Below are 23,366 nucleotides of genomic sequence, written 5' to 3'. Positions count from 1 at the left end.
GCTCTAGGGATATCTCTATCCTCACACTCTTTTCCAACAAGGACCATTCTTCCAAAAATGGATATTGAACATCGAAGCCTTGACCTGATTACATCACCAAGTACCTGTAGCGTTAATCAGAAGGTGAGCTCCCCCACCGAATTTTAAAACGTTCTAATGCGATCTCAGTTTGAGTCCTTTTCTGTAAATCTGGGGATTAGGTAGACCGCATGGCCAAAAGTATGTAGACACTCGAACATTACACCCTTATGCGACACGCTGCTTGTAACAGACTAAGCTCCTCTGGGAGAAAAGGCTCTCCACAAGAGCTTGAGTTTTCGAAATCCATCCCCAGACAGTGGATCAGAACTCCTGCTTTGTACAATATATTTTTGAGGGAACGGAAATGCAGTTATCCACATGCACTACTTGCTGACAATAAGATGAGGAGATCAAAACCGTTCCCATGTGTGTTAAATATGTAGATGTAGCCGAAATTGCTGAAATTGTTACACTTACACATGTCAAGAAATGGTTTACCACTGAGCTCATCGTCAATTATCTCAAATGTGACTACGACAACACTAAATATCGCTGGAAAGCAGCTTGTTAGTGACTGACTTACGTTTCGTGCCCATGCTGTTGTTCCTGTGAGGGCGTTCGTGTCTCTGTGAGCAGCTTTGTAATCCAGTCTTGAACTGTAGTCTTTTTTTCGGGGACTTTGTAAAATAAATCCATAACAGTAACCCCATCCCTGAATGTCTTCTGTGATCATGAATCAATTTTCTGCATTGAAAACTGTTATTGTGGTTGTTAGCATGTCCGTTACACGTCCATTGGAAGTCCATTGATGCCCCAGGCTGCGCATGTCGACCAATCAGAGGCTGCGCTTCTGCCTGAAAAAACCTTTAATTTGGCCTCACAAAATCGCCCACCGACGCATTTGTCAAGCACTGCAATAAACCTGAGCTTCACTGTTATGGTTACTTGCTATATAAAACATAACCCTCTTCCATTTCATAATGCCTCGTCAAACTTGCGTGCGTCATTAACTCTCGCGGGAGTTAACGACGCTGGCGCTCAATAGTTGCAAGTGGTTATGTTCAGTTCACCATTCGCTGAAAATGTGAACGTGCTCATTTAGCGTTGTCATACACAACACTGCTAATCAGCACAATGTACCACATTTCTTTTAGTTTGTGCAACATTTTATTGGGATTTTTTTTGTATGGACTGAACAAATTAGATCAACATGTTAATTGTTGAGCTTTCAATGTGCTAGTAGGTGGATTTTTCTATAACTTTGGACAGAGCTAAGCTAGCTGCTCTATGCTAAATTTAGCAAACCAGATGTCAAACAATGCTTTGTATTTTCCTCAAGGTTAAGCAACTAACACACCTACTGTAAGGTTAGGGTTAGAGTTAGGTTTAGGGTAAAGGTAAGTAAAGATGGTGGCGAGCTCCAGTGTCCATGCATTCACCACCCTGACCTCCACACATTCTGTCTTTCTGCCTTGCTACATCTTGGACACACTACTCTCGGCTTTGTCCTGAATGTTGGAATTGGACCTAAACTGTGAGGTGCAGATTGGTCCAATTTGGATTTAATTCCAAGGGATACTGGACTGTATTCTGCCACAGGAGCTTTGGGGAGGTCGGCCACTGATGTTGGAGATTAGGCTTGGCACACAGTCTCCAATCCCATCCCAAAGCTGTTGGATAGTGTTGAAGTCAGAGCTCTGTGCAGGCCAGTAAAGTTCTTCCACAACAAACTGGGAAACCCATTTCTTTCGTGACCTGGCGAAGTGTACCGGAGTTTTATCATGCTGAAACAGGGGAGGGCCCTCCCCCAAATTGTCAACACAAAGTTGAGAGCAGACTTTGGTCTAAAGTATCATAGTATGCGCATTACGATTTCCCGTAATTGGAGCTAAGAGGCTTAGCCCAGTCCTTAAAAACCTGACCCCTGCAAAATTACACAGAAGTGTATGGACTGGGATCCCATCTAATATTCATCTAATATATCTGCAGATACTTTAAATTGATCCTAATCTGTAATCTGTAACAGGCATTGTTACACACATAACTCTATGTGAGCTAAACCAAAGAAAAAGGCCTATCTCCTCTGCACACACACTGTATGTGGCTGGATGAGGTAGTGGACATTCATAAGTCCCTCTGATCCCCCTGATTAAAGAAATCCCTCCAAGATCCTAAAAACTAGACAGAGAGAGTTTGAGCCTCGAGTGTGAGAGAGAGGCAGTGAGCTCATTCATTTGTGCATGTTATATTATGCCTCAGTGGATTGACCTTTGACTTCATACTCGCTGTCCTCCCTCCCCCCCGGCTCTCTCCTGCCACATCCTCAATACTAAGCAACAACCGTCAGAGCTACAGAGAATTAATGAATTATAAATCCCCCTGGATACATTAACTAGACCTACTTTATATGCCAGGACTCAAATTACATCAATATACGCTTTCTGCATTTGTAAATGCCCATCAATTATTGACGTGATGTCATTACACAAGCAATATCTGTCATGAATGAGCAATATGTGTCAATGCAAGCAGTATTACCAAATCTTAAGCTTGTTTTGATAAAGCTGGATTTTATCCACTTGGGGGCAGCAGAACATGCTGTAAAGTCGACATGCTGGCAAGTGACATATTGTCACTTTAAACACTGGATATGAATAATACACTTTAGCAAACTGGTGCTTGTTTCAGCATCAAGCAGACATTTGTTGTCCTGATTTTAGCTAACAGTCCCCTTTTTCCGAGCTTTGCTTTGGTTTCCCCTGACTACTGAGCGAAATACGTGTCTCTGTGGCAGCTAAATGCTCCACGACGTTCACCACTTGCTAATTTTATCTGTCTGCTATAGAGTGCTGCAGCAATGAGTCCTGAAACCCAGAAGTCTCTATATGGTACATGACAATTATCATGCAGTCAGTTTATCTGAGCTTTTTTTGTAAACAGCTATCTGCTTTGTCTTAAAATGAGACTGTTTAAGGTAACAGTGAAATAACACAGTGCAGATGTGGGTAGTAAAACCAAAGAAGCGATCTAAAATTCATGAAAACACAAAAGTCGGGTGTCACTATGAACAGCCACTTTCATCTGGTAGTCATCTGATCCATTCTGAATATTAAAAATATTGAGAAGAGCATCTTCAAAAAGTGAACTATGTAGTTTTGGGACAGAATTTTTAATCAGAAGAAAAAGATTGTCATTGTTTTTTCTTTTTTTAACAAACTTTCTTTGTTTTCATGCATGAATAACTGAATAATCATATTGAAGACAACACAATCTCACACTGTGTTACTTTGTTTATACGTGGTGGACCCTGCCACATTTTCTAGCTTCTAAAGGGGTTCTGGTGACATTATTTTCCTCTGAGAACAGCTTGTGTATTCAGTAACGAAAAAATAATAATTGAAAAAGTATTATTGCCTCATGCATATTGTAAATATTAAAATTCAGAATTTGAAATTCTTCTCAATTTCTACACAGTGCTTCCAGTTTTTCCAGACAGAGAAAATTACTCAAGTAACATTTGAATCACAGCTTGAATCATCTAGATTTAAAATTGTGCACTTGTTATAAATGTATAAGAAGCAAGAAAGGTTGCATAATGAACTGAGAAAGGGGGGTCACAGATCACGAGGGTTACATATCTGACTTTATGTTGAGGTGCATTTCCATTCACCTGTTTTTATGCACATTAAAGGTTTTATGCTTGGCAAAGGAAACAGGCTGAGCACATATGTCGTGATGTACATGAAACATGTAACTAGAGTATCCACTGGAGAGGCCAAATGTTGGCAGATGAAAAACATCAGGTTTGTGCGATGAGATAAGGAGGCAAACCTTCCACAATACTCATATTTTTATCACATTTTCCACATTGTTTGCGAGGGCTCTTTTAATTACATCATCTTGTTGAACCCTCTTCTTCTGCGATGGTTTAATAGCACCTGAGTGAAGAGTTGGCACCACTAACTGTGCTTAACTCCTCGACATTTGCATAACTGTGGTGGATGGAAACTGACACAAATGTGCATCGTCTTTTGCAGACTTTCTGTGATTGTTGGTGAAATTTTAGTCACATTTGGATGCAGACCTGGCGTCTTTGACCTGTGGGGTTTTTTTCACTCGAATGAAGCGAGGTGAAAGATGACTGTGTGTGGAGAGTGGATCCAGGGATTTTGCTGATTGATCCGCACAAAAGTCTAAAGGTTTGGATGTTGCGGCTTCTGCTGCCTTTGATTTTGACCACGCAATTTTTTTTTTCGAGCAAATCCTTCAACTTTATGGAAGTGCAATATAAAAGTCCCCGGAGTCCACCTCGAAGATGTCTTTAAAAAAAACAACAACATAACAACCCACCTCAGCCCTTTGAAGTTACACATGTTAACTTCAAAGCCAGTCCATATATTTCTATTTAGTTTTAAAGACGCTCGCTCCGCTCGTGCATTGAAATTGCCTCTCAAAAGAATCTCATTTTGCTCGCTTGTGGTCTCCCATCGCTGTCTCCCTTTGTCTCTCACTCCTCCCCTCTGATGCAGAAATCCATAGCGTTGTAAATGAAGCTGTGAGGATCGATGCTGCAGGCAGGGTAATGCCGGAGCGCTGCCACCAGTGTATTGCTACAATGATCTAGTGGTTAAAAACACATTCACAAACAGAGAGGGGAAGATAGATCTGAGCCAGCAGCACGCCCACATTGCTCTCGCTGGAGACATCATCAAATTAAACAACAACTATGATGTGTTTCTGCTCTGTGCCCCCGCTACCACACCACCACGTCCTCTCCCCGACACACACTCCTCGTTCCTCCTCTCCTGCTATTGACAAGAACCTCCACTGGGGTAGATTTATAATAGAATGCATGACATGATTTGTTTCGAGTTTAGGATGAAGGCCAATTAGTTTAACAAGTACGAGACAAATCTTGTTTGACATAAGTTTATGTCAGGGCATGTGCAACTTATCCGCGGGGAGATATTTTGTTAGCTGGGAAAGCAAGCGCAAGACACACAAACCTCCACACACACAAACACACGATCGAAATATCAAAATATGCTCAGTTTTCTCTCCACTTCCAGGTTTGCTTCGAGGAAAACATCTTTTTATAACATTGAGGGGTGTTTTTTGCAGTTTGGGTATTCTGCTACTGTACATTCATCCTTTCCTGAAATAAACATGACTGCATTGTTACATTGTTCATGAGCATAAAGAGGGACTATGGCGGCATTGTTGCCAGTTCTGAGTAAGTCCTTGGACGGCCTCCAAGAACAGATTCCTAGAAAATCTTTTTGACTTTGGATGACTCTCTTTCTGCGTCTCTCACCCCGCTCCCTCCTTGTCGGCGACCTTTGCGTTTCACCTCTCCTTATTTCCCGCGGGATTAGCGTCACTCTGCCTCTGTTTCCGTGTTTCCACAGCAGCGCTCTGGATTACGGAGACTCCTCATCCTTACAGTAAACAGTGCACAGAGGCACAGATGCTCACGCACAAACACACATCTATCAGGATGAGTAATCTTTCAGTGTGCAAACAGCAGATGAGGGGGACTCCTGTCACGTCTGCACGGGAACGATTTATTTACCTGCGCGGTCACATAATCATACGGTTTCTGAGGCCAGTTTGTGGTGAGCCTGATGTGTTCATCATTTTATTTTGTCATGCCCAGTTGGTGGACAGACTCATAATAGGAACATGTTGTCTATATACAGGAGAGTCAGAGGGCAAAGGGTCATGATGTTCCAACTCTGTCATGCTGGGCTGATATGATTCCTTATCCCTGCTCATATCAGATCAGAAGCAGCACACAGACACACTCACAGCTACACTTTTTGCTGCTAGCTGTGCGGACGAGATGTGATCACAGACCCCGACCGTAAAAACCACCGCAGAGAGAAACAAAGCGCGTGTTATACCCTCATTGTCATCACCGTTGCTGTGTGTGAAGTTAAACAGCAGGCTGACCAGCAGGGACTGAGGCCCGTAACAGACCTTATCACACCGTGCGTCCTCTAGTGTCCACTAGCATACTGGGCATTATGAACACAAGACTTTGACGTGAGCTGCGGTCTGATCCTTGTCTCAAATCCAGTGAGCAGCAAAGTCAACAGGCGATGGGAGCGCAGATAGCCAGCTATGGGGAGTGTCAACAGGCTGCCCGGCTCTGGATAAAAGCTCTGTTTGTTTGGCAAGGCTGATCCCCTCTCTATTCATCTGCTCTTGGCCTTTCTTCTACACTATTTTGGACCCTCAGCTGAACACGACAGATTACGTCTGATCTCACAGGTATTTCAGGTCAACATCATCCCACTGCCGGAGTGTAAAGCTCATATTCTCAGCCCTGCACTCTACCTTAATCACACTCCCTCACGCTCAGCCACTCTCCCTCTCATTCCGTGATTTTCCTCCCCTCCTGTGCCTCGACGCCGACCCGGCTGATTAACATTTTCAACGCAAATGCGTGTTGTTCCAACAACACAGAGTGGCGAGTGCTTGAGATGTAATTAGAATTAAGGATATTGATCACACAGGGCCAGACGATGGCGTTATAAATAATAGCTAGCATGAATAAGTGAAAGCGATAGGTGAGCTCTCTGTGATTTATGTACAGACTCCAGTGGTCTGCAACATAAATCACCAACAGTCATGTTCTTATTGAGTTATGAAGCCCCACAGTTGCAGGAGAATAATAGCCAACTCTGTGTCTTGTGTGTGTCTACTCAATCCATAAGATAACACCCAAGGACCAATAAGCAAGAAGTGGTGTATACTCTGTTGTACTGGATGAGTTTGTGGTACTGTATTATATGTTCATTAGACTGTATGCCACTATGGTATGAGGGTCCACAAAGATTTGGTGTATGTTATGTTATCAGTTCCATACTCATGTTTGTATACTCAATATAGTATACGACTGCCATCAGAGATCCTAGCACTATTACTGACTTGACCTTTCTAAACTGGCCTTTCCAAAAGACAAAGTTATAAACAGTGTTGTACTTGGCAGTGTTATTCCCTAATCAAATGATTTTCTTCAGGACAGAAAAAAGAAAAAAGAAAATCAGACAGCTTCAAAAGCTTTCTTGAAGGCCTTTTTCACTCCCGAAAGTTGGAACCAATATCAGAGCCAAGATTTGGGTTTTTGTTTCTATAAAACATTTGATGATGTGACCTACCCACACGCTGTCATCATCACCCATGTCAATACTCTCTATACCTGGTTTGCAGGTACCGAACTCTATACTTTCAATGGTGCCATCCGAATTACATCAGTACTACCGATCCATTTAATTCACATTAAATTAGTCTGTGTCAAATTTCAGAACCTGAGAGCACATCTTTAGGGTATAGCTAGGAAGACAGAAGGAGGGATGACGTCAACTGTAACCTGTCGCATTGACTCAGGGCAACACTCGCTGCAATATTTGTAAAGCAAATGAAATAACAGACAGTGCTGGCCTTTCTTCTTCGACTGTAGATAAGGGTCGCAAGATGTCATATGGCTGCCTTCTACTCTCACAGTCATGTTCCTTTTGACAATTATGTACACTTTTGTATATAGTCCAATACTGCGTTGATATGCCATCACTTTCAGGGTACTGGTACCGAATTCCGGGTACAGGTATTTGTACCGTACCAGTTCAAATGCCAATGCTAGCCAAACCCAGATGGGGTGTGTGTCTAACTTTGGCCTGTCAATTCAGGTTTAGCTTTATATCACAGTTTGAATGAGTGGAGAAAAAAATCATGAACAGATTAATTTGACAGATGGTGTAATAATATCATTGACTCATCATCACACTAAATGTCAATTAAACAGTTGGTCTCCTCTCCCTGTGTTCTACTGAGGCATATTTTTTTCTCTTGTTGCGTTGTATTTACTTTCTCCTGTTCTGATGATAACCTGACATTATTTCCTGCAATTGATCCAAAAGTCCAACATTTCAGTTCATCATGACTACCTGTTTTCTTCAATGAAGGTTTGACCGATTGGTCCGGACTGGGATCTGGGGGAGGTTTTACCACCTGTGAGTTTGGTTCAGATAAAACTGTAAAGTCTGAAAATCCGAACCAAACAAGGTCAGACTGAAAGGGCCCTAAACCACCCAACGGACTGCACCTTGTTTTGTCCTACACAAGAAAAATGGTCTTCATTAACAAATGGAACTGCACAACAGATTACAACAAACTGTCTTGAACGTCTTGTCTGCTCATTCTTGTCCTTTGAAACAGCTGACAAAACTATCTTAAAGGCCACTTGCTTGTCTCATACATTCCTCATCAGCAGATGGAGTTTGATCAAATGATATTACATTTAAATGTCTGTACTGTACTGGGATTTCAAATGACCACAATATACGCAGAGTATATTAGAACCAAGGCTAGAACCAATCAGAGTTTAAAAATCGGAATCACAGGTTGCTGGGTTGTTTGCTTATGTTGCCAAGAAGAAACACTTAGCAACATAACAACAGCATTTGTCATTAGTTGGAACTTTTCATGTTCCCTAATAAGAGAACTCTTAATAACTTCTCTGAAGCAAAGGCAGAAGTGTGTGACATTGTTAAAACACTACAAAACCTCGTCAGGAGGAGGTTGGTGTGAACTGGCTGGACTTTGTGTCCTACTTTTGCTGGAGAAACCATGTTTTGCATCCCATCTCCACCCAACAGTCAGAATTTCTTTTTAGCCATGTGGGAGGCATGACTTCAGGGATGGCAATGTCCGTCTGTTAGTCCACCACTTAGGTCTTGGCTGAAACATTTCATCAACTGTCAGAAGAATTGCCATGGAACTTTGTGCAAATATTCATGGTCCACAGAGGATAAAATCTTCTCACTGACTGTAACTTTAGTTTTTTAGCAAAATATTTCAACAGCTTCTGGAAGTATTGTAGAAAAACATACTTTTTTTGTCTGAATAATGACATCACAGCAGCCTCAACTGCATTAAGTGCTACATTTAGTGCTTAGCATTTCCATGTAACATGCTAATCTAAGATGCTGAACATGATAAACTGTATACTGTATGCCTGCCTAGCATCAACATCTTAGCATTATCATTGTGAGCATGATAGCATGTTGAAGTTGGCATTTATCTCAAAGCAAAACAAAACAATTAAAATCAAGGCTGCAGGCCTCTTATAATCCCATCCAATCAACTCATTCAGCCTGTAGGAAAACAATGGCTACCTAGCTACCTGCTTCCCCGCCTACTTTCCACTCATTGCACTGTATCGGAGTATTCCACAAGGCCAGGTGAATGTATTGCTAAGGCTATTAACAAGCTAGCAGCAAGACAATGTTATTTCCTAATACTGCCATTCTAGGTTCAAGGTGGTGAGTACTTATAATAACCTTGCTCATTGTTTACATTTGTTATTCATTTTTATCACCATTTTCTGACATCTACAGCAATAAGACGTAACTGTTGGTTAGCCCTTTGGAACTAAGTACGTTGGAGATGGCTAATTTGTTTGTGTTTACATAATTTGGGCATTAAATAGAGTTGTTTATTTATTATTTACAAGAATAAAAATGCTGAGTGAGCTTGTTGAACATAGCAAGCTAACTTAAAACGCATGTCCCTGCTTGCCAGTAAGGGTTTAAAGGCAGGTGGTGTTGCTAGACAGTGCATGTTCAATGTGTTTTGGAGGACTGGCTCTGAAAGGAGGGAGTGGGACTTTTAATGTAGCTTGCTTCTGCTTCTTTGTACAGTCTTACCTAGCTTACCTTAAGTTGCTGAAATCTTGCCAGACCTTAACTTTAGAAATGAATGATACCAAAACCCTCCTACCAATGATTTTTATAGAGGGTGGATTCTCGAATCTCTTGTCATCCTGTGTGTGACGAGAAAGTTTTCAATACCCCAAAGTCCTGATGAGGGTTGCTTCTTAGTTAAAATATTTATCCATTTATTCTCTCTTGAACTTTTCTTCTTTAAACTTTAACTGTGAAATTTGCTTATTCATTTCACAAATATTTAATGACGTACTAAAGTTTTGATACCAGGTCTCCGGATGCTTTAATAGCTCCTATGATAATGATTTCTTTTATCCTATTACACAATGGAAAGATTTGTATTGTGTTTAACAAGCCCTAGTGAATAACAAATTTTTCATACATAAAAGTGAGCAACATAAACCCCGTATTTAACCTGTTTGTAGGTTTAAATGGCCATTAGAACTGTGTTATTTCTCTGGACAGGAGCTTGTCTTTACAGTTGGCAGCCATCTAGTTAGAGTCCCCGCAGTTTGTGCTGCATCTTTCACACCCTCCTCCTAAGTGACACTAAGCCTCAGCAACAGGGGAGGGTTTTTAACAGGGCCCACGAACAGCCATTACCCTGAGTCTCTTAAGTGCTGTCTATACGGTACGCTGACAGATCAGTATCCCCCCTCCGCTACTGTGTCACTGCCATCGGCGGGGTGAAGGAGATTTCATCCAACCTGATCAAGCATGGGGAGGAGAACAAACAGCGCTTCAGACAACACACATCACAAGCAAACATGCACCACAACAGAGAGGCGCTTTCGGGGTGGTGTGTGTCGGCCCCCACTCGCGCACGCGTTCGCCAGCGGTGATGTTATCTGTCTTTTGTATGAAGCACTCACTTTCTGTTCTAAACAAACACAGCGGTTCAGGGCAGCTTAGGTCAGCGTCGACTGCTCTTTTCCATCTCAAATTCGCGAGGTGTTCCAATGACACACACACACACACACATGCACACACGCACATGCGTGCACGCTCATGGAGCTGCCACCCCCTCAGCATGCCGCCTCTCTGGGGCTGTGCAGAGAAAACCTTTCATCAGACACACTCGAAGGGAAAATATTTTAGCCCAAGAGGAGAACAACAGGGGCTGCGGAAATTGATTTTGATTTGAAAATGATGGCAAATAATGGGGCTCGGAAACTGTCCCTGAATTTGAATCTGTTTCTCATTCCAGAATGTAAATGGCCCATAGCAAGACTTTTGAGGGGGGTAAACAGGTTTGAATTCCAACACACAGCTGCTACAAGGGCACATGGAAACACATATGAATACCTGCACGCATGCACACACAGATACGCAGTTGCGGACACACAACCAGCCAGGAGTGGATAGAAGAACTGCAACATCTCTTTCACTGCGGAATAGATCTCATCGCCCAGGTCACAGAACGCTTCTACATCTCCCAACGTCTTCGAGGCCGACTATACAAAGTGTCCATTTCATGCAGTACAGGTCATAAGACAAAGGCATTTAAAGGACGTGCTCATGCAGATCAGCATTTCCACACAGTTTCCAGGCAGACTCTGAGCTCTGGTACGTTTCCAGTTGCTACATGATGGGTAATTTGTGTCGAGGACATCCGCTTGTGTTTCACATTTTTTTTTTTTTCCCCCCAACAGGATTTTAAACCAGTCTAAGCAGTAGATGTGCGCAGGCTTTGGCTCCAAGAATAGGCGTGCACACACACTAAACCACCGGCGGTAGAGCGCATACACCTTACCACAGACAAACACTGTGAAAGAAAAAAAAAAAAAAGAAGCCCAATCCAAATAAAAAATTCTGCAATAATTGAATTGTTAAAAAAAACAAAAAAAAAAAACAATTTCAGCCACCACATCACAATTAGTAAACCCAGACTCCCCCATAAGCCCACCTCCAGACACATCTTTCCAGTGTTGTCAAATTGACAGCTATTTAAAAAAATAAAAATAAAAAATGAGTTGCCAAATTATACATCATTAAATTCAACAAATTAATCATGATTTTCAGTGACAATAGTGTAGTGTCATAAAGGAAGACTGACAAACAAAGCCAGGCGCATCACCACTTCCAAATTAATAGTGACTGACACCAACACCCCCACACTTAATTAATGGGAAACAAAACACAACAAGAACATCCATCTAGATACGAGAAAACAAAGAATGGGTCGGCTCGTGTCATTCTACATTTGCTGCCCGTTGACAGCGAAATGTAACACTGAGATTGATAGTGCTTGCGCGTGTGTGCGTGCACGGCCGCGCTCAAATGTTGTTTTTCTCGACTGCGATCTCTTAAGCAGACACCTAACACGCCCCGGGCCCCTGACATTGAGTTTATAAGCAGACATTATTTTTAGCGTTGCTGTCATGTTTCTTGGAGTGACAGCTCCTAAAAGCTTCCACAGGCAAACCCATCTCCTTTTGCACTCTAAAGCCATGTCTTCTTAACAGCGATGACTGGGCTATTATCTTACAAGATGAAAGCTGACGCGCCGCTATGCTTTTCATTTGTGCAAAGACAGTCGCTTTAAAGCTCAGCTTTTTGATGTTTGATTCGTCCTCTTGTTCCCGTCCACCGTGTGGCCACGGTCAATATTCGGCGATCATAATAATATCCGGTCGTTGGATGTCAAGCGACTTTTCTTTTCTTTTTTTTTTTTTTACCCCATTTAAACAGCACATGGTTGTGAAAGGAATAGCACACAAAAGGACAGAAAGAGGTCGGAGCGGCGTTTTAGAAAACCACTCCGGAGAAACGGGACACTCCCGGGCACTTTGTCACATCAATTAGGAATTCTATCTGGGCTCTGGGATCATGGCCTGCAGGGCACTGGACAGGACAGCCATTATATATCTTGCTGGGGTGTGTGTGCACGTCTGTATGTTTTTGTGTACATTGGGAGAGGAGGAAAGACAGCTCATCCTTTTGAACTATCAACTCTTTGCCTCACTGACCCCCCCGGGAATGCTAATTTTAGCGGGTGTTTTCACATTGGTTTTAATTGCCTCACATTGCTAATTTCCTCGTCACTGACAACGAACGGAGGCAGTGGGCGCCCTCTCTTTTCTCTCTCTGCCTCGCTTTCTCACCAACAGTCAGTCAGGCAGTCAGGCCTCGAGGCTGTCAGAGGGGGAACAAAGTGACTGGGTGATGAGCCAGACGCCCGTTGTCTGATCACATGGACTGATGCTGTGCCAGACACCACAGCCACTGGCTCTCTCAACAAGGTTCCTCTCACAACAGAGGAGCGTACTCCTGACCCGGGCCTTTTATACTTTTGCTGTCTTCTTTTTTTCGCCCCCTCCCCTGCTCTGTCTGTTTCAATCTTTCCCATCTGCTGGTTCCTTTTTTTTTTCTCCCATCTGTCCACCTCTCTGTTTCCTCTCTTTCTTTGCATTTGCAAACACTTGCTCACTGTTTCTCCCAGCGTTATTTAAATATGACGGAAGTGAAAGGCACGTCTTCCAGTCATCCCTCTTTTCCACTCGCCCTCTCTCTTCTTAATTGTATGCTGAGTGAGAGGGTGGGCTTCCTGCTGCGTGCAGCATTACCCCGCCACGCGCAGTGTGTGTAAGGCAATATGGGGGAATCAGCATTTTTAAAAAGGCAAACTGTGAATGTAGAAAGCCGCAGAGCATCACCCATCTTCTCTGGAGGCAGCGTGATACAGACACACATATACTTGGAGAATGTCATCAACTGGCATTGTTTTACAGACATACAGTACATTTGAGTCTAGTTGCCACCCACCGCTGCACACTGCTCTGACAGCCCTCATCTATACTGAATCAAATCCTCTGAGGTGTGTGTACGAAACAACTATATTTTTGTTCTATGAATAAGCTGACTTCCCCTCAGATTTGTAGCTCCCAGCTGCAGTAGGCTATGTATAAATCAATGCCTTGGTGGGCTAGAGAGGGAGCAGTTATATTTACTCTGTTTCCTAGCTAGCAGCACTAGCTGTACTAGGGGGGTAAAGGAATTCGATACACACCACTGGAAGGCGAAGGCTTTTTCACTCACACACAGGAATGGCAGTTCTGCTGATAGGGATAGACTAATGAAGGAATACCAGGCCAGTCAGGCAAGAAAGCACGCTGTGTAACACATCAACAGAAAAATAAAACTGATTTCTGTCACGCACCGCAGGAGGAGGGGTAAGAAAAACTGGATTGTATACATGCAAGCATGAATACACACACACACATGCACATTAGCATCAGATACTGGTAGCCTCACACTTGCCCTCGGAATCGATCTGATATATTTGATTTTGAATCCATAGCAGTTTATTGATTCGGATAAAGCACTTGTGTGTTTCTGCTCTTCATTTGCAGTCTGGGTCTGCAGCACTGAGCACTGGATTAAGGTTGATGGCAATGAATTAAACATGCAGTCTGAAATGTAATTCTCTTCATTAGATGACAAATCTCTTGTTTGAATATTGCATACTGTGGTAATAATACTGCTTTTATCATTGGCCACTGGAGTCGCGGGACTGAGGAAAAATAGTCTTGTCATCACTGTAATGCACCACTGCTAATTCATTAATTCAACCACCAAATTAAAGTTAAATCAATTGTCGCCGATGCTACATTAATTCTAACATAAGAAAACATGCAGTGTCTGCTTATCTCTGGTGAGGAATCGGCTGAACTGCCGGTGTGTGCTCCAAGGGTGTGTGTCGTTTTCTGGACTTTTTGTTTGTGTGTTTGTGTGTGTGTGTGTGTGTTTCTGTTGGCCCTGAGAAATGAGGGCTGGGCCTGGTTAATAATAGTGGCCGAGAGGGTCTGTTAGCGTAGCCCACTACATCACTCCTTAGCAGGGAGACATCTCCAGGGCTCCATGCTGCTGTGATGGAGTGTTGGAAGGGGAGCAGACTGGTACAGAGAGCCGGTGATGGAAAGGGGATCCGAGGATGGAGGCTGGAGGACAGATGAGATTCAGGCAGTGGGGAGGCAAAGGCAGTGAGCAGGGTTTTTTTTGGTTGTTTTTTTTGTTGTTGTTCTCTGTTGTTTCATCCTCTTTCACACCAGGCTCTGATGTGCCGCTAACTATCCTAACTAGAGGGTTACAGGTTTTATTTACCTACATTCACACAGGTTGCATTCGGTTTTGGTGACTCTCCGAACTGTACGCCATTATGTTGATGACATTCTGAGTAGATTTTGAAGGAAGAAGTTGACATATTCTGCTTGCTGAGCGTTAGATAAGAAGATTGATACCACTCGCATATCTGTACGATGAACATGAAGCCGGAGCCGGGGGGGTCATTAGCTTAACTTAGCTTAGCATTGAGGCTGGTAGCTGAGGGAGACAGCTTGCCTGGATCTGCCCGAAGGCAATTATGAATATCCACCTACCAGCACCTGTAAAGCTCACTAATTAACACTTGCTTGTGCAATTTGCACAGAAACAGTTCATTTAGACCAAAAACCAATATCTTCATGCTAAGCTAAGCTGGCCGGGCTCTATCCCCACCCATAGCAGACAAATATCTTCTCATCAAACAGCGGGGCAAGAAAGCGAAAAAAGCCCTTTGACCAAAATCTTCTAGTAAATAAAGGCAACTGCCATTAGCTGGGTAGCTTAGCTTAGCAAAATGGAAAACAGTCCGATATATAACCAAAAAACCAGATTGATTTTATACCTTGGTATTCTTTTAAACAAATGAGAAATACTTTCCATGCTTCAGCTGGGTTGGTTGGCAGAGTTTGATATCTATATTTGAAAGGAGTCAGGCTAGCTGTTTCCCCTTGTCAGCTTACCCCTTTGTGGTAAGCTAAGCTAGCCAGCTGCCATTAGTAGCTTCATATTTATTGTAGCGACCTGAGAGTAGTTTCCAGTGGCGAAAAAGCAGCTAAATAGCCTGGCATACATTTTACTTCAAGTACGTGCAATATACCACATTGAGTTACCTGTACTTCACTTACTACGCTTGGCTCCCGTATCCATTTAATGTTACAACAGACAACTTTTCCACCCTTAGTGGTATCATTGATGGAGCCGCTGTTGCAGAGACATCTTAACAATGACACCTGAATTTATTAAACCTTTTAGTCTATAAATGATTGAAAAACCTTGCCAGTTCACAATACTTTTTTACTTTCTGGGTGATGGCGTTAATGTTGGCAAACAAAACTGTACAGTGATATGGAGGTTTATACGGAGCCACTGTAACCCTGGCGGTTTGATTATTCTATATCCATCACACTGTGCTATAAACAGTTAGTTCATTATGATACGCTGAAGCAGAAAGCTTTCTGCTGCCAGTTTGACTGCGCCACATTTCAGAGGGAAATATTGTGCTTTATACTGATATTCTACATTCATTTGACTGCTGTAGTTACTTTAAAAAATCTGGCATAAACACTCTATGACACAGCACACCTCTAAATTTTCTCTTGGTTGCATTTCAATAACAAAATAAAAAAATAAAAATAAATTTGTGTATCAGAAATTGTTTTATCTTTCTTCCCTCTTCCATTAATTATCTCACAGCCCTCCCACTCCTCTTTAGAAGAACATAACCCTGTGATTGGGACCTACAATTAATATTTTAAATGCATATCTGGAGAATGGGATTATTGTCATGAACAACAAATAAGAATACTTTTTTTTTTCCCACATGTATTTTGAAGCACATTGTAAGTCTTGATTTTTTTCCTTCAGCTGCTGTCAGCGGTGTCTGAAGTGCCCTACTAGAGAATATTTTCGATGTAACCCCTTCCTTGACATCCCTGTCATAATTGAAACATGATTGATGAGGTCTTCCTTGAACCTGTCGGTTTCGTCTTTGTTGTGCTGTATTTTCTTGAAGCCTCCTTTTTTTTTTTTTTTTTTTATCAGTTTTTGTGTGAAAAGAGTAGAACTGAACTGAGGACAAAGTTTGGGCGACAGAACAGGAGGAGTGTCCTGTTAAAGGATGACTGCAACAGACCAGAAACAGAGAGTGAGGCCAGGCGCAGGGACTTAACAGAGAGCACGCTGAATAGAATATTGTGCTAGAGAGAATGAACAGATTTGTATGGATGAGACTGAATGTGGGGAATTATGTGAGGTTTTTGAATAGATTCCTCTAAACCAAGACTGCAGTGGGGGAGGAATTGAGGAGCCGCATGATTTGATTTTTTTCTTTTTTTTCTTTCTTGACACTGACTGAACACTATGGTTGTCTGAGTCACTGTTTTTTTTTTTTTTTTTCCATATTCTCCAAATGCAGCCCGTGTCATTTCTCTTTATCAGCCAAGAGCTGATGGTGATGGATAATATCATTTGATGGATACGCCGAGACCTCAGCGCTGAGGTGTGGCAGGAGACGTGAATGTGACCCCCCACACCCCCCCACACACAACCACACTGCCAAACCTGCTCCACCTTTGTGCCCCCCCCCCCCTTCAATATGCTCTCATTTTAGATAATGAAAGAAGTCTGGAGGTGGAAGCCACTGCAGAGATCACTGATCCACTCTAAGTGAAAACCTATACTCAAGTTAATGTGAATACCCTCTGGGGACGAGGACTTCTAATTGATTAACCACATTACCCGGATAAGAGTTGAACTCTCCTCTATGAGAGCGGCTCAATATGGGCATCCACGAGCGTTCAGGAGATATAGGTCATTTTTATTTTTTTTCACTGCAGCATCTGCTCTGAACTGTACTGCAGGTGTTTATGGTGTCTCACCGGACATGCAGACTCAGTCCACCAGAGGCAGTGTTGATTCACAAATTCCCTCCCTCCCGAGCTCCAGCCAGGTTGACACAAGCGGCTGGAGCATGAAAAAAGAATCATGGGAATAACGCTGCAGCACAGAACGGGGGCTCGAGATGCACTCTTTTATTTTTCTGAGAGGAGATGAGAGGTGCAGGTGCGTGAGGATCAATGCTCCTGTGGAATAGAAAAGAAATAAAAACAACATCATCAGAGCACAATGGGCAGAGCTGAATGTTGCCTCACTCTTATTTATCAGGAAATGTTAAGATACAACCGAATGACTTTAATTCACTTCAAACCTCTGGGGCTCGGAACCTTTTTTTCGAGGGGGATTTACATCTTTCCATGTAAACATTGCATAATCAAAGCTCGGAAGACGACGTTTCAATCATCAGTGTTAAGCTTTAAACGTATTCCCTTCACTTCCTCGCAGTGTTGACACAGACGCTGCAGTGATTAATAAAACTTGTCCTCCCTTTGAAGATGCTCATGCAACCATCCCCGCCGCTCTGAAACAAGGCGCCGCAGCTCAAAATGCTCTTTGATCTCTCCAAGGCAAGACAATACAGTGACTTTGTGAAGAAGAAGACTACACAGAGACCAGAGACCTGGTGGGAGATACTTTGGCCCTTAAAATCCATTCTACGCTGCGAGAGTTATAATAGAGTATGTGCCGCAGTGTACTCGGAGTCCGACACATATGCAAATGTGGCGTCCTTGGGGAGGTTATAGTATGTACTCAGGGTGTCATCATGAATGCTTGCTTTGAAATATGGAACATTACCTTGGGTTCTGCAACAGTCTACACACAGGTAAGTGTCAAAGAGTCTGCTGGTGTCCTTTGAAGGGGAAGTCTTTTGAGTGTGAAAAGCCGTCTCTGTGTAGACTTGAAAAGCGGCTGTAATAAGTCGGATAGCTTCTTGAAAGAAGGAGTCAACTTGGATTTACTGTGGTTACAATGGTTATTTCAATGCTGACCACCTAGAATAAAACGCCAAAAAAGTATCAACAGAATGTGAACAAACAAGATTTATGATGCCAGTGTCAAGGTCATTTCTGTATTGTGTTGCAGAGATTTCTACTGAAGTTAGCATGCTAAGCGGCTAGGCCAGGCCCATCCTTTCCCGTAAAACCACTCCGAGCTCACAGTCTGGACCGCTAGCTGCAGGGCTAACTGAGCTAACTAGCTAACAGCAGCAGTTACAGTTATTTATAAAGCCAGTGAGATATATCCTTATATAGGCTATAAGGTCATAGAGTGAATGTAAATTAAAGTTAGTTTCAATCGTAGTAATTAGATTGGTGCCCTAAAATGTACCAACAAACCAACATCTATAGAACTTTAAAGTGCCCCTTCGCTCAAAACTATGTGTTTTCCTCCTCTTCCTTCCAGGAGAATGTTTGAGCTACCCTGTCTAGAATGGTGTAGTTTTTGGTGTAGTGGCAGTGTTTGAAACCAGGAAGCTATTTTCACATTCTTTGCTGAAACTGTTCATTTTCTTTGTGCTCATTAAAAATCATATTTTAAGAGGCGGTCCTATGAGCATGTGACATCATATTTGTCTGGATGGCAATCCTGGTCCAATATTCAGTACATACAATTGCGACATAGGAACTTGAAGCCTCCAGTGCACGTAAACTGAGAATGGACTTCACACTTACTGAGAGTAGGAGAGATCTCGTGTGCAGCAGCAAGACTTTTGAAATGAAATGAAACGGATTTGCATATTCATATATTCTGGAATTTCTAATGAAGGAGAAGAATAGGTGCCATTTCAAGGATTTGAATGTGGTAATTGTACATTTTTCTCATAAAATACACTGCAGGCACACATTCAAGATGTTTTATGTGCGCCTTAATACATTTGTGGAGGAATTTAAAGGTGCACTATGTAGTTTTTGGGGAAGAGATTTTAATCAGAGGAGAAAGATCTTCACTGACTGTTTGTTTCTGCCTAAACAAATTGAATAAACAAACTCTCTTTGTTTTAATGGCTGAATAAACAAACTGACCTTAAGCACAATTTCATACTGTTTGACTTTGTTTATATGTGGTGGACCCTGCCACCTTTCTAGCTTCAAACAATGTTCTGACTTTATTTCCCTTTGAGAGCAGCTTGTTTATTCACGTATAGAAAAGATGAATATTTTGTCTTATTACCTCATTAAGTTTGAATATCTTCTCCAAATCTACACAGTGCCCCTTTAAGTCAAATTTTGATGAAGTTGTACTTTACTTGGGTATTGTTGGAACTTAATAATTCTACACTACTAAATCTTAGAGGCAAGCATTTCTCTTTTCACTCATTAATCTGACCGTTACAAAACATAATCTAAACCCAAGTGCATCTATGAATCAGTCATTACAATGCAATAATGAAATATGTGATAAAAGACAATTGCCCCTCTGCTGCAACATAAGTACTTTTACCTTTGAGTACCCATCGCTTCTGTACTTCTCATTTAGATAAAATTTTGAATACTTTCTTCCCAAGAGCTGGATGAGAAGATCGATACCACTCCCATGTCTGTCTGTCTGTTAAATACAAAGGTGGAATCCAGGATGTGGTTAGCTTATCTTAGCATAAAGTCTTGCAACAGGGGAAACAGCTGCTGAGCCAATCAATACGAGGAAAAATCCACCTAAGCAAATGGGCTGGAGGTATGAGTGGGACAATGACAGAGCTATCAGCGATGACATGTGACCAACAGAAGAGTGAGAAACTCTCAAGTGCATATAAAAATGTACAGGCGTTAACACTTGAAGCCGAGGCCCAAGGACACAAAGTGTAAAGGATTTGTATTTCTTTTGATAACAGAGGGCAGCTTTGAATACAACAGGGAACATCAAGGTTAAAGAATATCTGACATTTCTCAGTGAGAGTGAGTTTATGTTGTAAGTGCACACACCCACCGCAAATCAAATAAACATTTTCCCTTTCATATCGTGTACGCAAGTATAAAAAGGCTGCCATACCTGTATGGCTGCTGATGTTGTTAGGTTATGTTGTCATGCTGCAGTGTTATGACAGTGCCAGATGAACTTTTGTCCACCAATTCCCCGGTTGGTTTTTAAGCCTGCCCGCAGACTGTGCCCTTTTTTTATGGGCTTGTAGATTGCTGGGAAACACATCAATCTCCTGCGGGTGCAATGCTGTATGTCTTCCCCCTCCGTGCCGCGTGACCCCATTGCCCTTCCTCTAGTGTCCACTGGGTTGCTCATGTCTGGTTCCTGAACCTTTGCTGCCCTGGTTATTAAAGAGGCACTGGGCGATATCCACCCCTCCTTTTTACATCTTTCTTTATCTCTCCGGCTGCCATCGCTTACTTTGTTTCTGCCTCTTCCTCCCTCAATCTCTATATTTCTCTTGTTCGTTTCGCCGGGAATAGCACAGGAGATTGCTGTTGTTCTATTCCTGTTCCAGCACTGCTATCTCACCGTGTCGCCCAGAAGTCCCAACATCCACCAGTCACACACCTACACTACCTGCAAGAACCTGTAAGACAATTACCAATGGGAGCCTTTATTAATTGAAATGTATTTATAATTCTCATCAGTAATCTTGGTCCCTTTCCTTTGTTCCTGGTCCATCAGTCACAGTGCAGTATGGCAGGCTGGCCCACAGGTAGAGAGGTTGACTAATTAATGAGTGAGAGGTTGCTTATTCATTCCACACAGAAGAGTGTGCTCTGGCAATGAACAGGAATAAGGCAGATTTTTCTCTCTGTGGTGTTTTTGTTTTTTATTTTTATTTCTCTTCCTCAGGATTTATCTGTCAGCTGCTGAGGATGGAAAAATATGAAAAAGAATATGTGCGTAAAGGGATTCTTAGTTTACTGACAGAAGGTCGAGATGAAATGGCTTCTTAACCCTTTTGGACCACATCCACGGTCAAAAAAAGAATTTCTTTGTATTCATAGAATAAAATAATGTTCACCGGTGTGGGCTGGTAATGTTATCACCTTGTGTTCCTGGAGACACCTTTTGCGGCAGGAACTAACACAGCAGCAGTTTTGAGCACTTCGCCAAGTGTTTATGTGTCTGCCTGTCTGTCTGTGGACAGATTTCTGTCAGCACGATAGCAAGATGCAGTCAGGAAACTTCACACGTGTTTAGCTGGGATCAAAATGAAGGCAAAGTTCTAAGATGGGTGTACTGAGTACTCGTGTAACGATACAGTAATGAAGGCTATGCAGCGGGTGATTAAAACCTTGCAGAGCAACACTGAAACCCACCTCCAGAGCATCTGTGACATCAGTGAAGTGAGATGTTTGCACAACACCACAATCTGCTCACCACAGTCTGTTCACCCTGCTGCCATCTGCCAAAAGATACAGAAGTATTCGCTGCTGTAGTACCGGAGCACTACCACACAGCTGCTTCCTGCCCTCAGATTGTGGTCGTATGGGTGTAGTTTTGTTAGGGTTAGGTGAAAAGAATACGTTGTTAGGTCTTCTGAATGGAAGCCCTGTGATTGTTTTACCTGACCCTGCATCCCCGAACTCCTCTCTATATCACTCCCTCCTTTTTTGCTACAGCCGCTGAAGGTTGCCGCCTAGCAACAAATGTGTCCGCTTTCATTTTTACCTATCCTTGTTTTGATGAAAACTAAAAATACAGCTTCAACTGACCACATGAAAACGATATTGTGCCGAGCAGTACACAAATAACCATAAATCGCAAAAGTCTCTATTTTCTGTACCTTCTGTACAGACTTATTATCAAATTCTACTTAGACCTCATGAGCCCAAGGACACAGCACACTACATTTGTGGGAAGCCACAGTTTCTTCTAACTACATCTAAGGTCTGACGTGCATATGTATGGTCAGGTGTTCCTGCATGTGTGTAACTGTAAAGCTGTCATCCATCCAAAGAATAAGGCCGGCAGCATCATTCTCTCTCCCCTTACAGCTCTCTGTTCCCAATGATAATGCACAACATTTGGGTTTTCTGCAGCCTTTTGCTTGCTTTATCACATTTTGTGCCTAAACTGTTTCCAATTGCTCGCGCTGACAAGATGTCAATGCAAAGTCGCGTCTGTTATTCGGTGCCTAATTTGCTTACAAACTGTTGATTGCTACGTCGTGACAGACGCCATTACCGCGGCTGTTCTGCTGGATTTCACCCTGAAAGCTCTCGGCATTATGGGACGCTGAAAGTTTAGAGCCGGGCTTAACACTAATGAGCAGCCCCGGTAAGTGTGATGAGCAGGGGAACAGTTGATCCGTGGAAAACTAGTGCGTGTTGCTGCGGTTTACGGTGTTGCCGCGCTCGTGTCAGCGTGACCCCCGCTCAGACATTCAGACATTAAAACCCCTCTCAGGTGATCTAATAACAACCAGACGGCAGAAAAATAAGGGGTGTAAACAAACCCAGTGAAAATCCGATCACCCAAATCGCATTTGGAGACGGGTGCGACCTCGTTGTTAGTGCGGTGTGAACACAGTATATGCGTTTTAAGTTTTATTAGGCTACTTTCTGGCTCCGAGACGCCGTCTGCTTGATAACACGCGCTTGTAAAATCAGCCAAGTGTCGGTAGCTGGATTGTATGCTGTGTAAAAATCCTCCCTTTTATGTGCTTGGGGGTACAGTTTTCTTTTCCGCAGCCTGGCTCCCGAGCGCCATTAATAAAAAAATAAATAAATAAATAAATTTAAAAAAGCGAACCACCGGCGGTGCTCGTGAAGCTCATCGAGCAAACTGCTTCCCTCCTAACCCCCCTGACGTTTGGTTGAATGGAACAGCCTCTGATTTCATAAGGCTCTCGGTGTCACCGTTGTCAGACCGAGCAGAGGATTTGCTTAAACTGGTCCGCTGGCAAACCTGCTGCTCTCTCTCTCTCAGTCACTACCTTTTAATGAAGATCCTCCTGTCCTAATAGAG

Source organism: Sparus aurata, chromosome 18 (assembly GCF_900880675.1).
Source record: "Sparus aurata chromosome 18, fSpaAur1.1, whole genome shotgun sequence".
In the NCBI taxonomy this organism is placed as follows: Eukaryota; Metazoa; Chordata; class Actinopteri; order Spariformes; family Sparidae; genus Sparus; species Sparus aurata.
This window is presented reverse-complemented; position numbering follows the sequence as displayed.